This window comes from Drosophila teissieri, chromosome 2L (assembly GCF_016746235.2).
Source record: "Drosophila teissieri strain GT53w chromosome 2L, Prin_Dtei_1.1, whole genome shotgun sequence".
NCBI classification, from domain to species: domain Eukaryota; kingdom Metazoa; phylum Arthropoda; class Insecta; order Diptera; family Drosophilidae; genus Drosophila; species Drosophila teissieri.
In genome coordinates, this window is record NC_053029.1 from 18,494,796 (window position 1) to 18,519,572 (window position 24,777).

Genomic DNA, 24,777 nt, shown 5'->3' on the forward strand with positions numbered 1-24,777 from the left:
GCTGACTTCCAAAAGGAAGATACTAACTGCCTCAACTTGTGAAACATTTATCCCTCTTATATTGCCTTTATTTATAACCAATTTTTTACGATTTTTAATTTGCATATAATAATTTTCTGATCAACACCAGCGAGCGTTTTTCTCATCATAATTTATTCGCCAGGCATAGTAAATCACACGCACTAGGCCGAAAGAGACGGCAGCTACAGCGTGCGAAAGAGAGGGCTGTAAGGAGGGAGCGAGAGGGAAAGGGCATTTAATGCCGCAAACAGAACATGGCAATAGTTTTATGCTGCTTCAGCTTCAGCTCCTGATGCTGTTGCTCTTTATTTTGCAGCAGTCATTTGCAGAGTTGCCTTTACTGCACTTTGTCCTTTATCCGTCTCATCCTTCGCGTCCTCCGCCTGTGACCTCCAACCCCCCATTTCTCCTGACATTCCTCTGTCCGCCGTCGGTCCGTTGTGCATTTTTTCGGGGGGCGACGAGGGCTAATGGGCGTCCATTGGCCATAGTTTTCTGACTTTTCGTATGCTGTCAAGTGCTCGGCACTCGAAATTATTATCTGCCATTAATCATGGCCATAATGTTTGCCAGCTATAAAACGGAGCAAGTGCAGCCAGAACAGGACTGCAACAGCGAACCGGACTGTACCCAGTAACTGCTGGCAGTAGGCAACTGGCAGAGGGCAGCTTTAAGAAACTCCCCGATGGAATATTATAAGTACGAACTAAGCTATTCGGCAAAAATGGAATTGCACAATGAAAAGGCTCTTTTAGCAGGTGAATTTCAGGGCGCGTAATGGTAAATTGGATGCCACGGCAGGAAATCGAAAGCGGCTTATGCACAGTCCTTAAAAGTTCACTGGTACTTGAGTTCACATTTACCTGAAAAATTATGTGTATGTCATAGGAATAACTTTTCGATCTGCCCTTCGGCGGGTCAGTTATAATTTCGTACATTGCTTTATTACTGTGACAATTATTTTAACTGCTGGAGATTTTTATTATGATATTTTTTCATAAAATTCCGTATCTGTATATTTTTTAAGTCATTTGCCCCTTGTCCGGGTGTCTTTATGGGCCAAAAGAGTGAAAACACAGGGTACCAAAGAAACAAAAGTGCGCGTACAGTAGGGAACAAAAGCTGCTTGAGGTAAAGCTAGCAAGTATTGTAAACTAAGCTCGTGCATAAATAAAATCCTCAATTTGGGTTCATATTAAAATAGACATTTTGTGCTGAGCTCAGACGGAGCTCAAGGAAACTGTGTCAACATCTGTCTGTGTGCGGGCAGTGTCTGTGAAAGGATTGCACTGGCACACACCAAGACACAGCAAGCCACACCAGCACATACACCCACACACCTCGTGATATATGCCAAATTTATGATGTGGCATATTTTCTTATGCTGGCTTGGGCCTTTGAATTTTGCATGAACTTTGATAGCATATAGCTAAGGGTTTCCTTTCGTTCAGCACACACACAGATATGCACGTGCAGTATATCTTTTGTCTTAGCGATTACTCCTTGAGTCGGCAATCCGATACCGCAAAAGGTGTAGCATTTCAAAATTTAATAACCAAGTGGGCTGCAGGATTGCCACCGAACAAATGCCTATAAGTCCCTCGCTTCCTGTTCGAGCTGCGGGCGAACCGAATTCGAGCCGTCGAATCCTCGGCTGGAGGATTGGGCTTCCGAGGGACGGAACCCATTGAAAACCCATTTGCCAACCGCCCGCTGACACAGCCGCAACAACAGCAGCTGGCTGGTGATGGGTAAGAAGGGGATTGGTGGGGGAGGGAGGAGCGGATGGACGAGCGGTCCGCTTCTTTGTACGTGTCAATTCGGGGGCCAAAGACTGGTTTTTGCACACACAAAAAATATGTTAGCATGTCCAAATGTTTCGCTTCCCGCTTCAAAAAATTGGTAACTTGGAGAAAAAATTAAGAACTTAACTACCCTTTATGAACAAGAAGTGCAAAATTATCGATTAATTATTTAATTTATAAAACTGAATAAAACATTGTTTTAAGGCTTCAAGTTTTTCATTTCTTCATTTAAAGATATGTACTATTGCAACTCTAAGAAGTATACGATTTATTTTTCTAAGTGTAATGGGCTGGGTCTGTGTTTTTCCGCTGACTACTAGTCAGTCAGGCTGGGCATTTGGTTTTTGTGCCACATCAGTCACTGCGCCACAGAAACATCAGGAGCAGCACAAACACACCCGCCGTTGCAGATCGTCCTTTTTGGGCAACTTAACACTCGCAGCCTGTCGCTTAGCCATCCTGCCACCCAAAAGCACCCAGAAACACCCAACTTGCCTCACAGAGCCGTTGGTGCATCAATTTTGTGTGCTAATTTAACGTCTAATTTTCCATGGACAGCAAATGAGCAGCTTCAACTGACGATTTTCGGGTGCCTTTGTTCCTCTGTTGTGTCAAAACCATCAAAACGAGACGACGCAGCATTGAAGCCACGAAAGCGATTGCATTTTGTCACTTTTGTGATTTGACACTGAAATGTGCCCAACAAAACTTCATTAGTAGCATACAGAATGTTGAGCGACCTATAGCGGGTATACATACATTCCAATGTGGATTGCAGTAGGTGTTTATATGTTTGCGACTTACATAATAAAAAATAAATACATATTATACAAAAAATATTGCTACCCTAGCAGAGCAAGGTTTCGATCCTCGGACCTCTGGGTTATGGGCCCAGCACGCTTCCACTGCGCCACTCTGCTTATACGGAATGTACAAAATAGATTTCGAAATATCAGGGTGACACTCTGAAAATTAGCGTGGATAAACCAGATTTGATACCGACTAAACTGAAGGTTAGCGTGAATGTATGATAGGCAATGATATCAGAACGGGATTCTATTCGAGATTAGATTAAACAACAGGTTGGAATTTGATAAATCTATCAATGATAGTAAATAGAATGGCCAATAAAAACAATAGCACTTCAAGAAATGTCCTTAAATATCCAAGACAAATTAAAAGCTACCTGAAAATGCAGCTCCCAAGGCTGTTCCATACAAAATGCATCGGAAAACTGACATAAATTAGCAATGACACACTATATTCCATGACGCAAACGCCAATGACGCTGACCAGGAACCCAAGCTCACTATTTATATAAATGTATGTGCCCATACATATGATCCTGCGGTATTATTATACACGTCTGTATAGCATTGGCATCCGCGTAATTATGTTTGCCTCCGTGGCCAGGAGCAGCGGCAACCACAAGGATGCGGATGGTCAGGATGCGGAGTTCGGTCCTCGGTGGCGCGGGAGGAGGCGGAGCCAACAATGTGTGGCTTGAAATTTGACACTTTCACAGTTGGTCAGTTGATTTACTCGCCCCCGGAACCACTCCTCCAACCCCCATACAGGCTGTCTGCATTTTGTTAGATTAATGTCCTGTTCAATCATCAATGGTTCAGAGTACAGCGCCGTCTTTGTTTGTATAGCACTTGTTTATCGCTGTCCTGGATGAACGGAGACACTCGCAGGGCACGAATAAGGGTACATTGAGAAAAATTCTGTACGGCTTTATATCTGCTTTGAATTGGAATAGAATAAAGAAGAAGCGTTTAAAAATTCAGGTTAATTAAAAAAAGTAAGGACCTAAAGTAGAATCCTAAAAATAATTTAACAGTTTTACCATTTAACATATTCGTCATGCCAAGTTAAGCAAACACCAGAGCACGAGGAATAAATAAATATGATGGCTAAAATTTTTCTCAGTGGAGGACTGGACAACGATAACGGTCATCGTTGGTGTGACAGTGTGCGTAAGCGACCGCTGTTTGTGTTGGGTTTTATCCTTCGGTTGTTGCCGCCGCTTTTCGGTTTCCTTTTCAGTCGCTTCTTTCCTTTCGTTTCTCGTTCATTTGCTCCATTCCGCTTATCCCTGTTCCTTTGGTTCTTCTGTTTACTGTTGTGCCCCGTGCATTCATCCTTTGCTTTGTTCTTTCGTTTACTTTTAATTCATTTAGGTTTCGCTTTGATTGATGACCACTTTAATTGCGGATATTAAATGACAAGCGCCAGAATCAAATCGAACTGAAAATGCAAAAAATGAGCTCTCTAATTTTCTGCCATTTTTCCCGACTACAACCGTTCCCTTTGCTTGTAACATGATTTGCAGTATACATGGGATTTGAGGCTTTCCGCGTTCAGTTAATCAGAATGGGGGAATATAAAAGACAGGGCCTTTCTAGGAAGAAATGAGAAGATTTTTGTACTGGAATGCTTATTACCGAAGTAACACGGAAGTACTGCAGTATGTATGTTTTTATATCGCCTATGTATAGAGTTCTTTGCGACATCCACCTATGTAATGCATTCAAGGCACATGTTAGGAAGGTTAGATAAGAAGATAAGAAAAAAAATGGAACTTTAGAATTAATAAAATTTGTGGTTCCTAATGTTACTCAAGAAGTAGAAAATCTGCTCAAAAAAGCGGAGACCCTCTTTATTCCTCTCCTTATTTTTTCCCTATAATTTTCCGTCCTTTGCCCTGCGACATTCCTGTGAACTCTGCACTACGCATACGCCCAGGGAACTTTTGATTAAAGGTCTCTTGTCCTCACAATTTTACGCCTTTGATGTGGCCGCGATATAATGCTGTTGATATAGTCCTCTGGAGGAAGGGGCGGAAAGGGGGGCATTGCAATCGCAAGTGGGTTATACTCGCTGTAACTACATAATAATTCTAATGAAAAATGTCAGAAGGCAAATTTGATTACTGGCTTTGATTGTCAATTAAAGCCCAACAACAATTTGCCGTGCGGTGGAATCTCGTTACGTTTATATGGCCGCCAAGTCGCCCGGCAGACAATCTATGTATGTACATACTTTGTGCCAACACATATTTATGGCGCTATGTGACAGAGTTGATGACGAGCGAATCCTAATTAATTTTGCAATACATATGTACATACAAACGTAAATACGTGTGTTTGGGGGAGCCTTGCATTAAGTGACACAGCAACGATTCACAGTTCGCCCTCTCATTAGCCGCATTAATTGATAAATTGATATTGGCTTTGGGGCAAAAGTGGATGGGGCATTGCTCGGAATCCGGCGAAATGAATTCCTGGACTCCGTGTTACGCTGCACTGGCCTTCTGGCCGCAAAGTTTCCACTCCAAGCTGAAGTTTTGGGCGAATCGGAAAGAACAACATCAATTCCGGGCATCCTTTTCGGTTCTGTTTGTCTGGCTGTCAAATCAAACTTTGATTTGATTCGATACAGCAACTGGCCGGTGTCCAAACTTTTATTCAAACTGACAAGTTTCGTGGCCAGACCAACAACAATCAGTTAATGCAGGCGGTGCGGCATGGTTTACTACTTTTCCTTCATTTTTTTTATGTTTTCTGAGCCTTAGTTGATTAATAGATGGGCGCTTTAGTGTCACAACCGTCTTGATTAATGTTTGGTCCAGCAGAATTTGTTTGTTTGTTGGGCCCGGAAAAGAATGTGAGGGATGCCAATTGTTAATTGTGGTTAAGCGCTTTTAATTTTCACATGTGCGTCGAGGTGAGACAAACACGAACCGAGGCAAACGAGCCCGAGTCCGCCAACCGAACTCATTAAAAAGCCGAGCGGCAATTAAGGATGCGTCTGCGCAGCAATCTCTTATACTCTCCCGAAAGCTCTGCGAAAAAGCTCCGAGATCGAGCCGAGCTTGGTGACACTTTTCGTTGAAATACGGCGGCACACTTGGCACGGAGCTCAGTTACTGCCAAGTGGTCAGTGTGAGTGGTGCTCCCAGGGAAGGACCAGCCTTCTGGAGAATGGAATGGAAAGCCTCAGCCGGAGAAGGAGCCCTCCAGTCAGACCACCAAGATCATCTCGGCATGGAACTGGAAGTGGAGGTGTATGTGGAATTGATGATGGCGATGCAGATGGAGATGGAGATGGCAGAGGAAGTGAGCCACTCTAGACATGAATCGTGAATCAGCGGCGCATTCAGCGTCAACACGTAATCCCCGAAAGGACTCGTTCTCGTCGTTCTCCTCATCTTCGTCGAGGTGGAGGCATCATAATAATGCCCCCGATTAAAGAACAAAAAGCCAGGCTGAAGTGCTGCAAGTCATTTGTGTGCTCATTGTGCAAACAGATCCCGGGTCCTTGTTCCTGGTTCCTTCGCCGGAAACGCTTTAAGAGCCCCGCCAGCCGAGGGCTTAGTGCGGGCACATAATGTCTGCTAATATTTGAAGAGTGCGTCGCATTAATTGACATGAAAGAGTCACGAAAAAGAAAAAAACGCTAAAAGAAAAGGACCACCGAGTGCAGCCAGCAGAAAAGGATGTGCGCCTTCTAATGAGTGCACGACAAAGCGGAGCCTTCTTGATGGGTAAGTGCCTTTGGCTAAGACGACTTTAGACCCCAACCAACCAACCAACCAAACAGCTAGTCAAGCCAAACTCCTTCGAGTGCTGTGATTTTGCCCTGTGCAAGTGATTTATGCGCCAATAAATGCAGGCGGCCGCAAGGCATTAATATTAGATTGCAACCTCGACCATCGGGCGGGCCATATATTCTGGTCGAAATTAGCCTTGATACCCTCTGGATCTCCTATTCCCAGTGATTCCCGGCTCCATGTTAATTGAGTGTCGTGCGAATCTCTTCATAAATTACACAATTTTCACCCGCTTTTCCGGCTACGGCCATTAGCCTTGTTGGCATATGCCAGCAATCAATTTGAAATTATACGCCACAATTTCTCATCGCCACCACCGATTTCGATTTTGCCGCTGTCAGCCTGCCAATTAGGGGATATATATGCCTATATATATGGCACTAAAATGCAAATGGGTTTGCTGATTTTTGTTGTGTCCCCACTTTGTCTGTCTGCAATCAACCATCAATTGTCAAACATTTTCTAGTTGATTACTGACTTTTTTTGAACTGGCAATTCTAACGATTGTCATTTTTTGTTTGCCGTTCTGTTTGGGGTTTTAAATTTGGTTCAATTGATTTTTTCTCTGATACTTTGGCATGTTTGGTGAAATTAATACTATTTATTTTGCTTTTTTATAAAGTAATTATTCCATACGGCTGATTTGCATTCATAATACGCTCTTGATACTTAATACAAATATATGGTTATTGTTATGTCAAAGCGATTGGCAAAAGGTAAGAGAATTTAATTAAAATTACTCTATTAATGCGGAATTTTTAAGTACAGATTTCTATCTAGTTCAAATACCTAAATAATAGAAATAAATGAACAAGTTTCAGGCGTTGTTCATGTAGCAATTAATCAAGATTTTAACTTTGCAATTAATAATAAAAAGTACCGATATATGTGCCATTAATCAAAATCTCTGAAATTAAACCTGGTTCTTGGCTTATCATTTAATCCAGAGCTATAAGTCAGCTGCATTTAAAGAAAGATTTATAATACATGTAAATCACCCACGAAATATACAGTATCCTAGAAACATGCCAAATTAGCTAACAAACTTTGCTTTCCCGTCCCCCACTCTTTTTAAACCTTCGGCTTTGTTTATGGCAACTCCCACAAACAAAACCAAAAGATTTTAACCCAAAAAGTCAACCCTCCCCTGCCTTTTGGCCATTCGCCCCGAGACTTAGAATCTTTTGTAGATTTGCGTGAAAGACAAAGACTGCCTAAAAATTCAATTAAACAGAAAGGAAGTGAAAATCGTTTGTCGCCGGCACAAAATGTTCCATATTATATTTAAATGGAATTAGTTTTAATTAAGTCCCTGGCTAGGTTAGGCGAGGCCACAAAGAAAATTCCCATCCTGGCCAGAAAAATGTTAACAGACTCAAATTACCACCTCCCAGCCCCAAAAATCCCAACAAAAAAGAAGGACTCAACCAAGTTAAGCAACAGCAACAAACTGAAACCAAAATGTAGCCGCCGAAGGAAGTGATTAAAATTTTACCTAGCCCCAAAGCCCGAAACTCGGCCATCAGACCCAAAACCCAAAAATGAAGACCAAGGAATCTCACTGCCCTTTTGCTACCTTTTACCTTTGCTGGCTCTACTACGCATACATATATATTTTTTTTGTAATAAGTATTAATTAATGCAAAATGAAGACGAAACGTAAATAGGGCTTCTGCCGATTTTGCTCCCGCTTCTTCTTTTACAAACGAGCAGCCGTTTTGCAGTTGTTCCCTCATTTTTAGTTGTTGGTTGATTTTTTTGCCTTTTTTTTTTTTTGAAATTTGATACCCGCCGTCCAAGCAAAGTGACGCAAATTAAGAGAACCCCTGGTCAGGAGCAAGTCAAGCAGAAGCAACTTAATGAAAACGAAATTGACACCTCCCTACCTGGGAATGGGAATGTCTGTGCAGCTCCTTCGGTTCCTCTGCCCCGTCCTCCGATCCTGACCACAACTGTAAGGTTATACGCACGTCTGTCGTTACCCAGTACTATGGTACTGTGGTGTACATGGAAGGGCGGTTCGGTTTTTTTGTTCCGGGGGAAAGGACATGTCAATAGTTGCCCGCTTCGCACTTCCTGTGACATTCTGCTGCCCATCATCGGGCCACGCCACTCACATCCTTGTGTGTCCTGTCTGCTCATAAATCTTCCGCTCGCATATTTCTGGGTGTGTGTGCTTTTATCTGGCTTTCACGCTTCCGGGCGCTCTGCCATGACCCCCAATTCTCGGGGCTGGAGAACCCGGATCCAATACGAAAACCGAAAAACCGAATTGTGTCTCCAGTTATTTGAGTTTCGGTGTTTAGCTCATAAATCTGCTTATCTGGGGAGTCGGATCCATCCGCAACCCCTGGAATAGGACTAAAAGTTTCTTTCAGTTTCAGCTTCAGTTCGAGTCAGTTTTGTTTTCCCAGCTTTTCCAGCTTTCCCGGCAGCTGCGTGGCATTAAAGGCTAGGGCTTTGCAACTTGACCCTGTTGCAGTCATGCATAAATTTCTTAGATTCCCAGCCATTGACAAGCCGCACACACTCAAGAAATATAAATTAAAATATGTTTCAGTAGTCAGCAGCAGCCGTATTGGGCCCAAAGTTATAAATATTTTTGGGGGAATTAATTAAGCCCTTGCACGGGCCGGGACCGAAAGGAAGGACCAGGAGCAGGACCAGGACCAAAATATTCACAAAATGAAATTAGAGCCGAAAAAAGATAAAAACGTAATGAAATGAAATGCGGCCTAAATGTTTTTAGACATTTTGGGTTTGTCGCAGGCGGCAGAAAAACAATGAAGGGGCAATAAATTGGAAGGATGCGGCAGGAGGCAGTAGCCCAAGGAAATTGAAATATGTTCGGCCTACAAATGGGTTGGAAGGATGCTGTGTGAACTGGAGTGTAAAGTACAGGCTCCTAATGAAGGATTATGGGGCGGGGAAGTGCCGTAAAGATTATGGTTGCAGGTTCGAGATGATCCATTGTTATCGACAGAGAACAAGTTGGGGAAAACACAAATTGCCAGAGCGATATATACAACGAAGGATTTAGGATGCCTTGGTCTCAGGAAGGGACCGCCCAAGTAATGGGGCGTTAATTGTGAAAGAAGATGGCAACGATGTACCAATTATCTTAAGACGTTTAGCGCATTAAAGGCTTTTGTGTAATTAAATTATTAACTTTGACTGTTGCCAATTAATAACTAAGCCCCAATTAGTCGAATGACAAGCTGAGCTTATGAAAATTCTTAACAAAGTGTTCGAATACTTTCATTTATTTAGCAGCTTAACCTTTAATCCGGCATGCTGTTTAATTTAAATTTTTATGTGCGGTCGAAAATTCCTGCCCGGTCATATGCGACAATTCCTCTCCGTTATTTCTATTTTTATGTTGCGCACGTAGTTTTTCCTTGGCCGAGCAGCAGGATGCGGACAGGATGCGGACAGGGCGCACTGCAGGACACTTTCGGCTGCAGTCTGCATACGTCATCGAACTGTTGACCGAGTTGGCGGCTGGCCAACATGTTGCCTGTTGCCTGTCAGCACAATTTCCAGATAGGCACGGACTCCGGCTCTGGACTCCAGTTACAAGACTACCAAAGATTCAGAGCCCAATAGCTGAGCCAGGACACGCAGCTAGGACACACTGTTTTATGCATTGCATGCACTAAGGCGCAAAGTGTTGATAGAGCACACCCATACTCATACCCATACCCGCACTTACTCCCCAGGACACGGACTCCTCTGACACAGACAGATGCAGATTTCTGCTGAGGCTGCAGGGGGCTCCAGTGGCAGGACTCGAAGCATCCTGCAGCTGGCCTCGTCATAAAGAAGGAAACTGAGCTGAGCCAGAGCCAACTGCAATGGCAACTACAGTGGGTGCGCACAGAAAGGCAGCCATAAAATTTCAAAACTCATGTCTAAAAAACATGGCGAAAAACATTTTCTTTATGCAAGACAACACTGCGTTTCGGCTTGCCGGTAACTTTGTATTCTATCAACCATTTTCAACATTTTATTTGTCGCATTCAGAATCTTAGAATTCATGACAAAAATTATGTCATCATTCAGTATGAAATAACTTTCACTAGAATCACCATTTAAAATAATATAATAACTTATAAAAGCAAGCAATTTTTTTAACGAATTATGGTAGTAGCAATACCGGGAATATTAACATAGTAAGAGTTTCAGAGTCTATTGAAAAGCAACATTTCTGTATCCCATTTTTGAGAAGAAGCTTTATTAAATGTGTCACTTCTCATTTGTTAGCGGCATGCTCTAGATTTTGCAACACATTTTTCTGAATGTAAGAGTCTCTGGGCAACCGCAGAAAAATGAGTGGAGGCCAGTTGGCCATTTTTACCTGGCCGGCCACCCAGCTGGATCCCGCGGAATCCGGGGCTGCCGTTCGGCCACTGATGATGCTGCTCGCCTGGCATCCATCAAACACCGCCATATTGAATCAACGCAAAATAATTGCGTTTTAAATGGGTTTTTATGCCGGCACCGGGTGAGAGAACAGTAGCTGGATCCTGGACATGGCGGAGGGCCATAAATTCAAGGAATCGCCACCTTATAGCCGCACAACTGCCCCTGGGGTGAAGTTTTTCTCGGCACGAATCGGGATTCGCTTTTCTTCTTGAATTCCCGCCGATTTGTGAGCTTTAATTTTCAGATTTATGCCCATGGCTGCAAGGACGTTTTTAATGAGATTTCGCTTGGATAGTCCGAGAAGGATAATGGGTGCGAGGAAGGGCGGTGGCGGGAGCAAGGGGAAGTGGACGAGGAAGTGGAGTCCGAGGCGTTGACAGACACAGATTATGAGAGATATGCCAAAAAGTTAGTGCGGTTAAGCAGCTGCTTCGTGTGGAATGGAATCGGACTGGATGATGAGTTCGGGCCAGGATGGGGTCTGTGTGGACGCCAACTTAGGTTTCCCATCGGATGATGAAAGTATACATAATTTGCTGTGTCTTCGTTTCCCGCTGGGCCACAGAAGTTTTCCTTGTTTTCAGTAAATTTGCGTTCGGCGAAGTGGTGAAAATTTGCCACCCATCGCAATAGCCATCTTTTCTCGGCGGGGCATGACAACATAATTAGCTCATTTATCAACTGAATTTGTTTTGGTTAAGTTGGATAAATCAAACGGAGAAAATTTATGTTCCTGCTCATTTTTTAACTATTTTGATTTAATGATTTCTGCGCTGTTGTTGGTTGGTCACGAAAAAGTAACATCAATTTGGCAAAGACGTTACCATATATTCATTAGATTCTTGCAATCTGGTCCAAACATGCATTAAAAAAAAAAATATACACAATATGGGATTTGCTTAGCGTATTGCATTGTGTCCTTTCAGCTTAAATTAAAAATGCCATGTTGTAATAGCACGAAATAAAAATAGAAGCAGGGCCGAAAACAAATTGAATATTTTCTCGCTGACAGCAATCAAATACAATTTGCATCACGACCACGAGAAAATCTAGAGCGACAGGGAGAGGTAGACTGTTAGGGCAGAGGGAGCTATGCGAGTCATCGAGTTTGTTTATGCGCGGACTTAATTGAGATCAACTGAAAGTGTCAAGTCATGTGGCCGAACTTCAATGCGAGGCTCATACGCAAATCGAGGGAAAGACCGTAGAAATTGTATCTTGCAGAACAGCAATATATAAGTAGTTTACGGGCAGCCAAAGAGCTCATATCACTACCCGATAATTGCACACATCTGCAGAATAAAAGATAATGCCTGGCTATTACGGAAAGGGCGGAGTTGGCAAAAACGCAGCGTTTTAGCACTTCCGCTTTGGCGCCGGAAACGGAAGTGTAACTGCCGCAGAGGCGCATGCACTGGCTCTTTGTCCCGCCCTCCTGGCACTCCGCTCCTTTTAGGCCAAGCCGTAGTCGGTTGCATTTATAATTAACATAATGATGGCATTTTGCTAAACACCGTTTTCCGCATGTAACACACACGTCCAAAGAGATAGGTTGAGTGGCAAGGATACGGCGCAGGAGTGGGGGATTTGGGGATTCGGGGTGGCACTCAACAACGGCTGCATAGTTGACATGAAATGCCAACTTAATGTCAGAAAGTTAACATGCCACTTGAAATTAACAAGCCGCGCAGAGTCCTTCTCCTTCCCATTTCCCACGTCGGAAAACCCACCTCATCAACGGAATCCTTTCTGCATTGTTTTGCGCATACATATACATGTTTTACATACATATATATGTGCACTCGTCCTTATATGTGTCGTCCCGCTGAAGTGGCTGGCCCGACTTGACACAGGCCACTGGCTTGTCAGGTGAGGCGCATAAAAAAAATTAGAAATGTAGAATTTCATCTTTTAGTCAGCAATTGTAGCGTTTTTGTCGAGTGTTTTCGGCCCTGTCTAAGTCCCAGGACCTCGAGTGCATGGCTTTTGTTTCGAGAAACTGTCGCGCTATTTAAAAACCACATGCGAAAGGCCACGTTCTTTTAGCATGCGGACTCAATAATTAATTTTTTCGCACACACGGAATTTTACATTACTAATAAAGGCATCTCCACCAGGAAATGTTGTGAAACAAAGGAGATTTTGCATAATGAACCTGGGCGGGCGCCCAGGAGACTGGCACCATAGGTTCATTGGGCAGCCCGAAATTGATTGGATGCGTAAATGCCAACCACTTTACTAACACACAATGCAGTTTATTCAACTTGGATGGTTTTGCGATTGCGCTTATGATTTTTGCGGTATCTATGATCCCATAATGTTGGGTGTTTGTTTCTGCTGCTGAAAAGTGAACAAAATTCCTGGCGCTACTGCAGGAATATCAAATATGTACAAATTAAAATGACCAGCATGGAATTCCTTCATCAAGTACCCGGGATTTTTATTCAGCACGAGAAGCCTGAACTCACTTTAAAATACATTTAATTTAATATTCAGAATACAGTGATACAGCAGCATAAAAAACAACAATGGCTCGGGGAAGATATTTTAGGGCCCAAATTGGTCGTTAGCACATTGGCAGGGGGTAGTGGGAGGGCCTTGGGTGTGGGTGGTGCGTGGGTGGAAAAGGTCGCTGCAAATTACACGTGACATGCCAAATGGTTGGGGTTCGGATGGGGAGGAAGATGTTTCTGGGTTGACAGAGGCACACGTCCTGCCCCCGGTTACCGGGCCAAAATGATCATAAAATTAGCGCACCAAAGTAAAACATATGAGACGCGATTTGAATTTGACGTCATTACCTTCATTTGGCCACAGTCATAAGCAGTGAGAGAAAATCAATGCCTTCGTTACTTTCTGTGCGTTACTGCTTTCATAAAAGATATGAAGTTATAGCTCACAAACCACATAGATAAGATTGAAAAGAAAGCTTAAAACGTGTAGTTGTATCTACACTACATATGTATACTCAATATAAAGAGCACAAGATTTGAAAGACAGGCTTTGCTGAATGTGCTGTCTTCAGTCCTGAGAGCTAACCTTGAATAACATTTTGTGCAGTGCACCATCAGTGGCTGAAGAATCCAGTGCCCGAAGCGGGGGCGGCCGACACGCATAATGACGCACCAGGCGCCAAAGTCATTTGCATATGCCAACCTAACCAAAAAACGGCAAACAAGCGAGCACATCGCGCTCCGTGCTGATAGCCGAAGGATGTGGGGGTGGTGTTTGAGCTGTATTTTTATTGGCAGCTGCCTACGGCCGGAGACTGCGTCTGCCTGTCTGGCATACTAAGTGGGCTTTTGCCACCCCTGAGAAGTGGGGGAAGTGCCCCAAAAACCAACGCCCGCCCCCATCGCCCCCATTGATAATAATCGTACATTATAATGTGTTTGCTCACTGATAGCGTTAATTATGCAGGGTCCGCAGCACTAATTATGATTTGTAAGCCTCGAATGTGTTTTGCACTGCCTACTTGCAGGCAGCGCGTTTTTAATGAACCTGTCGTACGTGTTCGCCGGCCAATCAATGAGCCATTGTTGGATTCGAATTTCGAACTGAACTGAAAATGTGCGCAATCTGCAATCGCCGAGAAAGGATGGTTAAAATGCCACTTGAGGCGGACAAAAGGATGCTGCAACATCAGGAGCAGGAGCAGAACGTATCTGGCGGATACAGCAGTGCCGCAATTATGTTACAAAACGTTGCAATTAAGCAAACTGTAACAAAGGCATGACCGGGTGTTGTAACTAAATACGAAATGGGGGACCAGGACCAGCCAGGAGCTGGAAAAATCGGAGAAACAAAAAACTTCCGCTGTCAACGCCGTTTCTGTCCCCGTATCTCCTGTATCTGCCGTACTTTCAACTCAAGTGCACTCTAAGCTCGACAACTTGAGGCGGAATTCGCCCTGTATTGTGTGTGTGGAAACGTGTTCAATTGATATTTCTGAACGCGCAAGGGAAAAGTTATAAATAGCAAGAGGAAGCGGCAACTTGAGCCAAAAACTGCAATATAGCTTTTCCTTCGCTCTCCTCCGAAAAAAGGAAAGCCAGTCTAGTCTCAAAAAACACAAACGAGATATGGAAAAAGGGCCGTCGTACTCGGGGGACGGGGTCACTTGAGGGCACCTCCGGACCCAGAAAGCTGGTCGAGGCGAAGCTACTTTGCCTCAAGTCTTGGCCGTGCTAAGAAAGCCAAACAAGTGGCTGCTCCATATTGATTGCTGAGCCAACGCTCCAGGATGCACTCGACTCTTGTCCGCCTTACTCTCCACTCTACTTTGCACTCTCGTTGGATGTCACACTCCAACCAACACTAAATGAGTTCCAAAAAACAGGTGCGCACTCGGAGAAAAGCATTTAAATTTATCCTAGATTAAATGAAGAAGTCCTCCATTACCACAACATTTTCTTTTTATATTAATAGATTCTTAAAGAACTTCAAATACGTTCAAAAATACGTTTAAATGTATTTAAATATATATAAAGTTATCCTAATAAAGGTATGCTACACTACTTGTCCAATTACCAGTTTGCCCAGTGTAACAAAAATCTGAACCCTGACCCACCTGGTCCGATGCCCAAATGACTTTTACCAGCTGCATATTGAAATTTTATTGCATTCAGCCCCGGAGGGGCGGGAAGCAGGAGGACGAGGCGGAGGTTTGATCCTAGAGCCAGACTTTTGGGTCGCCAGTCAAGTCAGTCAAGCGGCACAAATTCAAACATTTGTATTGCTGAAATTGAAAAAGGTGTCGGGATGAAAATGAAAAATTATCCCCCCCGAGGAATGGGGACTTTGGGAGGCCGAGGTGGTCAGTCTGGCGACTGGGCAGAGATGATAGCAGCAATGTTTTGTCTTCATTGCCGGGTAGCCACCATGCCCCTGCTGATGGGATGATCGATGTCTGGCCAACCTGACGATTCTGTTCGGATTGGTTTCGTTGGGTTGGGTTGGGTTTGGTTTGGTTTGGTTAAAACAAGAGTTAACCGTTGATTGGCTGCTGCTGGTGGCTTAATTGTTATATAGCGCCGCAGTGCTGGGCTTAATGAAATGAAACACCAGCCTTAATTGATCGATTACATTTGCATATACATACAAATACGTGAATGATGAACTTTATTACGGAAAATATCGGCCACCGTCGTTATAAATCATCGTCGCCACATAGTTGCAAGTACATACATTAATACGATACAAAACGAAAATGGCCAGAGTTATATTTACGACTTTCCAAAACTATTAAAACTGGTTATTAACAATGTTGATTTATTGGGCGGCATGTGCCAGTGCTTTATATCAATTAATTTGTCGATGTCACGGGACTGTGAATATGGCTGCAATTATATTTGGTAATTAATACTTAAAGCTACGTGATTTAAAGGCTAATTGAAACTTCATATGTGTATAGTCCAAAGTTATTTGTACTTTTACAAAACACTTAATTAATATTTATGTTTAATCAACAAGCCTCCCAAAAAACTTTAAAATTGTTCCCTTTTTACCATATGTATATCTTTATGAAATCCCATTTTTGATTGCAACTTTCTTATTCAGTGATTTCCGCGCGTGTGCGAAATTTATCTTTCGTTTTGACGCTTTTGATGATACCACAGTTGGATTTTATGCAAACATATGCGGTGCGAAAGGCAAAAGTCGCGGTGCTGGCTGTTGGAAAAAAGCGTAGACATGCCAAAAAGTTTTTACCATCATTTTGAGGGCCAGGAAAACCCGCTCCGAGTCATGAGCCTCGGCCAGACAGCTGTCAACAGTCAAATATGCAGGCAGCAAACAATGCAGGACCAGAAAAGGGCAAAAAATCCTGGCTAGAAGGACGACAAACCTATGCGCGATTCCGTTTTTGAATTCCTGGCTGAGACTGACATATGTGGGGAATTCCGTTGGGCTTATTCCAGCCAGCTGGTCGAGGACGCCTTTTTCACACCTTTTTGGCCAAATGTAGACGTATACATACGTATTCAATGGTTCAAAGGAGCGGGCAATTTATTATTCAAGCGTAAGCCCCATTAAAACAGCTGACTCTGATGTCAATCCAAACTGAAGCTATGGCTTAAACGAAATTTCAATAATTCTAATTTAGCAAGAAAAACACGGCGGATGGCTAAAAACGCTGGGAATGTTTACTGAACGCAAACAATGCCCACAGACAGGGGATAAAATGAGGAAAATAAAAAGGGACTGGGGGATGCCACATCCACAGTAAACGTGCAACTCACTTCTCCGTTTTGTTATTTTGGCTTTTTCATGCTCCATTTATATAACCAGTGTCGGCAGCTCTGGCAGCTGAGACGGCTTCTCGGTTCGGGGTCCTGGGCACTCCGTCTGTGGTCCTTAGTCCTTGCCCTTAACCCAACGATGCCGTCTTCGGGTTGGCGAAGAATTTGACGTGTGCTCGTTTATCATTCATTTTGCGCTCGCTTACATTATTCGAACGGAACCTGAAACATTAAATTTTAGCACGTTTTGTGCTAACGTGCGCTCATTTCTACTTTGGCATTACGCACGCCATAATGCTTAGCCTTTTTCCTCGCCAGCTTTTCCTAGCTTTTCCTTTTACCCATTTTTCCCACCCTCTGCTTTTCATGGACCTGGGCATCAGCCGTAATGAAGTTAAGTGACGGCATTCTGCTGGCGGCTTAACAATCTTGTCGGATGAGGCGAAATTGTTACCACCATCATTGTAAAACAAAACAATAATGTCGAGTCTCGAGCAAATGGATTCAAGAAAATTACCAGTACTCCTCTTTGGCTTGGTTAGACTAAGGGATTTTCAGGGGAACTTTCAGAAAGTATTTAAATGCCAGTCCACAATCAATCATTACCTGATTGCCAAAACCTGTTAAATCGATAAATAAAAACGGCGCACTTGATTTCTAAGAAAGTATTTCCAGAGTTAGCAAATGGTTTTATCCCATAATTAGTTGAATATTTCGGAGTTCTTCGATAGCTTTTCACAAAACTATTTAATCTATATCTTCATTTATATTCATATTGACCACCAATCATTTTAAAATACACACGCGGTATCGAGCATTTTGTTCACTTTATTTTGGTCATAAATTTGTTTTATTAGCGAATATTCATTAAGTTAGTTGGCATGTATTTGTAAATGGATTTGCTATTGGCTTTTTGCTGTTTGCATTTTTTGAGTCGCTTTCAATGGGCTTTTATGTCAACATTTTTTGGCCTGGTTTATTGCGCAACAATGTTTTAGAGCTCTTTGCCGTGCGAGGTGTCCTCGTCCATTAGTCCTCCCATAACGGCTGCAATTTAATTATAGGACAGCGGGAATACACCTGATAATTTATTTATTACGCACATAGCGAAAGAAAAGCGGAAGCAGCATATGGCTTTAAAACGGGTAAAATGTGCCGGCCATTTCCGGCGTTTCTTGCCGCGCTAAAAGTGTGCAGAGCTACCCCCTTTTTGCGACATTTAAAATTCAATAAACATAATTAAATGGCCAAAATGCCGAAGGCAGTTGAGGAATCGCTAAAAGCTCTGCGATGAAATCCGAAAAATCATGCTCAGAAATCAGAAATGTGAACAGAGGCAGGAGAAACAACGGCGAGGCATAACTTTTAATGTTTCTAACTACTCGGCAAGCAAAGTTGCCTTTCCCGATCCGGATCCCGATCCCGATCCCATTGCCCCGTGCTCGACGTGCTGCCATATAATGGAAAACTTGTTTAAAACTTTTAAATTAATTTTATTTTCGCCAGCCAGCCATCCAGCCAGCCAGCTCTCCTGCACAACTTCAGATGCAGCGTTAGATTTAGTTTTCGTAGCGTACCATTCCGTTCAGCTCCCATTTCTCGCCACCCATTATTTCCTGTTCCATTTGTCTAGAATCTGGATTGCGGATTGTTGGCCCGCTTTTGTCGCAGTCCATGTCAGTCCGAGCCAGCAATTAAGACAACACAATTGCACACAAGTTTCGGTCGCACATCTCCATCTGCAGCTCCATCTTTGTATCTGTATCTGTATCTATGTATATATGCATCTGTGTTTCTGGCTCTGCACTCGCATTCGCATTCATTGAGCTTTAGATCTCGACCGTCTGCAGTTAGTTATTATAATTGCACTTGACTCCCGACTTGGCTATTTGGCTGGGGAAATTGCCCGGGGAGAGCGTCGTCCTCTGGGAATCGTGTTTAGTCTGCATAAATTTATAAATGGCTAGGATTTCTTCCGCACAAAAAGATACAAACTGTCACCATTTACTTTTGATCTGCATTTACAATAAACATAAAACAAAAGATTGAGGTCCAAGGATATTGAGTTTTCGCTGTTTTTGATAACACAAGCCTTAAAAGTCTATCTTTATCTATTAGTACTATAATCACTTAAACTTATAATTACTCAAACCTCATTTAGTCAAAGTTACCTTTAAGCTATCAAGTTTGGCCATACATTGTTGTTCCAAGGCTTTTGTTCTTTATTACCCAAAATGAACCGAAAGTTGTGGCCGAATGTTATTAATTATTACTCCTCGTAATACCATTAATATTGATGTATGAGCTATGGCAATTGAACCGTAATTATTCATATGTAATGAGTTCTACACGTTGGTCTTTCCCCGGAAATCGTATTGAATTAGATTGACGCAGATTGAGCCCGTCCGGATCAATATGGCCGAAGGTCTGTGTGGAAAAAGTTGAACACGCAAACAACGCGAATAGGAATCCTGGGGCAGCAGGATAACAGCAGTTAACCCAACCAGCCCCTGGGCGTGGTTGTCTGACCATTTTGCCACGAAAGGGGCGTTTTTTATGTGCGAGCATTTTGTTTGTTGTCGCGGTGTCACCGTCGACCCCCTCACACGTCCACATGCCCGCCTATGTACACAGACCCCTACCAAGAAGTGCGGACTGATGAAACACGCACAGTTTGATCAGTGTGGGCGAAAATCAGAAGGGGAGTGGCCGACGGAAAAAAAAGGAAGCCGCTGACCAAGTGTTGTTTGCCCGAAACAAAACGGCAGCAAACAGTTTTCAAATTCCATTTCGTGTTCTGCGATTTAACTTTGTTGCGATCTCGTGTATTCAAAACAAACTGTCTACATTTTTGAAACTATGTATGCATATACATAACTATATTAAATGTAAAAGCATTAATGTTGCCTAACATGCAATCTATTACAGCATAAAGAGTAGAGTAGGGTCCATCAAAGCCATACACTTTTAAAGATGGCTTCATCGCAAGAACTGTCCATCAGTTTGATCGTAACTTGTCTACCCAACACAAATCTAGGTACATACATGCACCATAAAACGTCATCATTGATACAAGTAAAATAACTATAGATTTAAGCAGAGTTCTTTATTGTACTCTTACTTCTTATACATGAACAACATCTGAATTTTTTTCATCAGAAATCACTGGCCATAAAATTTACATAATAACGTTTCCAGGGTCCATGGGCTGGTTCCACCGACTTAGCCAATATATCTATTTATAGGGATGGCATAACGCCACAAATTAAATAAACCCAATGTAAATATGGCCCCTAAACTTGTTAGAACGGCCAGGGGCGTCAGTTAACTGAAACTTGTAGTCGCATAGCCTTTATTAATAATATTTCCTCTCTTTCCGTCTCATTGCAGGTATGTATCTATCGATATGTATATGCAGGTATGTATCTATAAAGTGGGCAAACGTCAAATAGCAAAAAGGGTGCCATTTTCCGCTGCCGCAGCGGACTCTCATCCTTCCATTTGGCAGCGGAAAAACACGGGGCGAACGAGGGGCTTACAACATGCTGTCGTTATGGCCAAGGCGACAGTTTTCCGCTGCAGCAGACTTGCTCCATTTCGGCTGCACTTGGTCTTTAGTCTTTGCCACTCGACTCGCAGTAATTTCTTGGCGTTTATTTTTGTGCTTTCTGCGGTAAGTTTTTGCGCTTGCCGCTTGCCGGTTGACAAAGTTTCAAGTGTTCGCTTTCTAATGTAATTAAAATGCTTACAAATGTTTGCCAACAGCGATAAAATAATCATTTGAAGCTGCCAGTAAAAAGGGAACAGAACAGGAGCAGGGTAGATAAGGGTGGCAGCCCGAAAAAGGACCCAAATAGAATTATAATTTAAGTGGAGCATGGCAGCGTTATCAACATCTAATTTGTAGCATCAAATAAAAATCAAATAAAATTATCAGTGCAACGTGTGAATGCTTAACAAATTGACGAAAGCCAAGGCCCCGGGTTCAGATACAGATACACTTACAGATACTTTCTTCATACACTGGCCGCCACACACGTGGCGAGCTGCGACGCCAGCTGGCTGCTTCACTTGGGCTTCCAGCTCACGTAGGCGATAATGTTTGCCTGCCAAGTGAGTTCGGTTCTTGCGTGGAGGGGGCCCAGGATTCGAGATCCTTTGGGCGAGTCAGACGCCCCCAGGCTGACACGTCACGTTAAAGCCAAGGCAAAAAATTGCAAAATAGTGCGACGTGTTTTGCTGTGCTTTCTGTGTTTTTGTTATACTCGCATAAATCCTCTTGTTTAACATATGCAGGAACAAACATATCCCCATTGGTTTTATATATATAAATATATATATATTTTTCCATGGTGTCACAATTTTATTTGCCATAGCCGGGAAAGTTAAATTTTTCACATCGCTCGTAGGCAGACAAGCAATGCTATTTATTCATTGACTTGCAGTGCACTTCCCCAAAAGTAATTAAACCAATTTGTTCATTAAAACTGACCTTTTATTTATAAATGGCTCAACATTTCAATTAACCATTGACAATATTATGCAACCAGGGAGGCAGATATAAAAAAGTAATAAATGCGTAAAACTGAAATGCTGCAAGTGGGTTCCTTGCATAAATACCGGAAAATGGAAAGCAAATTTTATTATCTACTTAAACCGTAAAAATTAAATTACTGTCATGATTAAAGTTTGTACAGACACAGTTAAATAGCAACATATCTCCGGGTGATTTTATATACAAATTATTAGAAACATGGCCATAAGCGTTAAAGGATTCAAAGGACTTTATTCAACAGAACTCAGAGTCACCCAATAATAAATAAATCTCTGCATAATGCAGTACTAAAAAATCACACACGATCCTAGCTGATAGAATTGTTGGCATGCAGAGTACGTTATATTTATAGTTCACTGTATCGGCCATAAACCGTTTTCGAGTGCCAGGCCGACCTATCTCAGGCCCACTTGGCGCTCTCCCACTCCTTTGGCCATTGTCACGCAACCGCAAAACAAAGAGCGGAAAAAATGGGAATGACGAAAAAACGACCATAAAGCTGCTACAATGCCAGATATTTATCTGGCTTTATTGACAAAAGCGTTTTGTCGATTGTTCAAATAAATTATGCCTTTATCAATAAAGTCTAGGTTCCCGATCCTCGTGCCCGCCACACTTTACCCACTTTCCGCAGTCATGGCTGTTGCTACGTGACGTTGGCCGTAACTGGGGCGAAGATTTGTTATAGCAATAATTCAGTCCAGGCCAAAAGGAGAAACACAGAAACGAGAGTGGGAATATCCAAAATCAAGTGACTTTATGCGTGTATTTATGAACTGCGGAGCGCAAAAACTCTATAAATCTTTAAGCAGGAGTGCTGAGAGTCAGGCAAATCAAATATCAAATTGTTTAAGTGATTTTTCATTTTGCGCTTTCACCTTGTTACCGGTAACATAATTTCAGGGCAACAACTTTGCCATAAGTGATTCCAACCACCCATCCACCCAAACCACTTGCACCATTCCATACCATTTTTTCCATCAAGTATATTTTGCTGTTCCCACTTTGATATAGATTGTTCAGAACAGGGAAGTACTGGGATGTGCGGCAGCAGCCGTCATTTAATTTTATCGTGCGGAAGTTCTAAGTGCAATGAGGTTGTTGTTTCTGTCAGGTGGGGTGAGTGCCACCGCCACCTTGAACATTGCTTAAAAGCCCGCTAAAATGTTCAATTTACGTGTACTTCTCCTTATTTTTTTTACAATTATTTGAAACATTGAAAATAAATTGGAACTGCGGGCTGGCTGGCTGCGTGTTCGACTTTCCGCCCTCAAAAAGTAAATAAAAAGGCTCGCTCACTACATGGGACCCCCTCACATCGCGCTGTTTGCTTCCACAATATATAATAATAAAAACTGTATTTATTTATTATGATTTTCCATTTCGTGCGGAGTCGGCAAAAAATTTAAAAATTGGCACAAACTGCGCCCTCGGGCGCTTTTCTCCATTCTCCTGCGCCCCTGTGAAAACATTTGTTCCCTTGTTTAACAACGGGAATGAATAGAGGACTGAGTCGAAAGTTGAACAGAAATTAGTAAAAATATTTAAACTGTCCTCGGGGCCAACGAATGTAGGAAAGCCCGAAAAGGAAAACAATGAAAAATAAGTAAACATTGGTCACAAGATAATGTTGATTGCAGGAATAGCGTCGTGGGTTGGTGGCCATTTGAAAAAGGTTCATCATCCAACTCTTATTATTTTTATTTCGCAACAAGGAACTGCAGCCATAACAATAAATGAGCTCATTGCTCATGTCGGTCGGGTATAAAATGTAAATTTCTGTGTATCTATCTATGGCCAAATCCGTGGTAAAATATATACCCAGAAGTTTCGCAGCGCAGAACATATATCAAATAATTTTTCAGAGACTGGTTCAAGTACAAAGTCAGTTCAGCTGCAGTCTGGCTTCTTCGCTAGTCATACATTTATGGACGTGTCCTTAGCAGCACCAGGAACTCAATAAGCCAGGCCACAACTTGCTCGAAAAAACAGAGCAAAAAATAACAGCGGAGCAAAATCGCTGCAAAAAAATATACATAAAAATGGCGAGCAACAAGAACAACTTTCAACAAATTTCCCGCATTTTGTGCGCATATTTTAACTACAGCGCATTATGTTTTGAGTGATTTACGGTTGCGGATGGGGGGAATCGAGGGGTTGGAACAATGAGAGGCGAAAATACGGCAAATAAAAACTAAGCCATCTCCTCTGCCCTGTTGTTTCTGCACTTGAGCAAATGATTTGCGACGCCGCGGCGGCCAAGGCGAAATGCTTATGCAGGAAAGTATGCTACACAATCCAGCCGGCGAGGCTAATGCTGTAGTAGTTGTAGTGCCACTGCCATTAGTGTCGCCAACTAACTTTAGATAACTAATTAGGGGGCGACGGCCAGAGCCCGCTGACTTACTGTAGTTCTGTGTTAACCTTAGCGCAGCTAATTACATTTAATGTGTCTAGTAAGCAACTTGGCAGCGCGAATTGTGTTACTTCGGGCCAGAAGAAGTGCGAGTCGGAGTGGGTTACAGCCGGCTTATTAAAACACTTGGAGGCGGCACGTAGAGTGCTCCGGACTCTGGAGCAACGTGTCCTCCGACTTAATTATAACTAATTTGTAGCATATGTGTAGGCAGCAGGCGGGATGGAAAAGTGCCAGGAACAAACCTCAACTTTTGCGGCTCAAGTGGCCATTAAAGCATTAAAGCCATGCCCAAAGTGATACAGCAATTAGCCGGATGTACGTGTGTAGGTGCTGTACGCACATCGAAAAAAACCTATATTACATTTAGGAGAGAAGGCATCAAAGAATATGACCAGCAAATTATGAATATGTATAGTATTATGAATAATAATCAATGCATTTCCTTATACATTAAATACGTAGGATTTCGTTCAGTGTTAAATGGCAAAAGAAAACAGAGAATCTGTTTCACGCTAATCGCATTTCAGCGCACATCGTGATGGTATTTGCATAATTATTAACGTTGATTTTTAAGTGCGATTCCAATTTAATACCCCGCGCATTCCGCCCACTTCCGGGCTCTTTGGTAGAAACCAACTAACCGACCGACAAACTAACCAAGTGAACGAGCCACCATCCAAATGATTGAAATTAAAACC

The 24,777-nt window shown here is 42.7% G+C and overlaps 1 protein-coding gene and 1 non-coding gene across 3 annotated transcripts in view; one reads left to right on the top strand and one right to left on the bottom strand.

Moving 5' to 3' along the window:
* The window catches only part of LOC122624846 (matrix metalloproteinase-2), an 80,087-nt gene that overhangs the window by 27,051 nt on the left and 28,259 nt on the right, over positions 1-24,777 (top strand). The window contains exon 1 of one of the 2 annotated variants that reach the window (XM_043804590.1): positions 5,792-6,375. The exons of the other annotated variant lie outside the window; for it this stretch is intronic. The gene's annotated coding sequence lies outside the window, so the exon portion shown is untranslated. Of the gene's footprint in view, positions 1-5,791; positions 6,376-24,777 lie in introns of those variants that run through there. 2 annotated transcript variants of the gene reach the window in all.
* Trnam-cau lies at positions 2,675-2,746 on the bottom strand. Its single transcript has one exon. It is a non-coding gene; the product is annotated as a tRNA-Met (tRNA).